This window comes from Gambusia affinis, linkage group LG01 (genome assembly GCF_019740435.1).
Source record: "Gambusia affinis linkage group LG01, SWU_Gaff_1.0, whole genome shotgun sequence".
Lineage (NCBI taxonomy): Eukaryota > Metazoa > Chordata > Actinopteri > Cyprinodontiformes > Poeciliidae > Gambusia > Gambusia affinis.
In genome coordinates, this window is record NC_057868.1 from 36,683,053 (window position 1) to 36,683,371 (window position 319).

Genomic DNA, 319 nt, shown 5'->3' on the forward strand with positions numbered 1-319 from the left:
GTAATAAATACCTTTTTGTGTAAAATGATGAACTGAGTATTCATATTTTTTAATAAGTGAAATCTAAAATTATCTAGAACAGATAGATGAAGCCTTTTCAGAAAGTTTGATTCAGATGCCCTTCCTTTGACCAAGGAAGGGCATCTGTTTTTTTTTAATTATTATTTCTGTCTACATCCCTTTTCCATTCCTCGCCTGAATCCTGAATGTCGTCCAACAGGCTGTACAGCTTACACTGCAGTCTGACTTTTAGAGGCTCAGGTGTTTGGACGTGTTTAAAAGCACACGTGCATGGCTCAGTTTGTTTTCTTGATGTTTC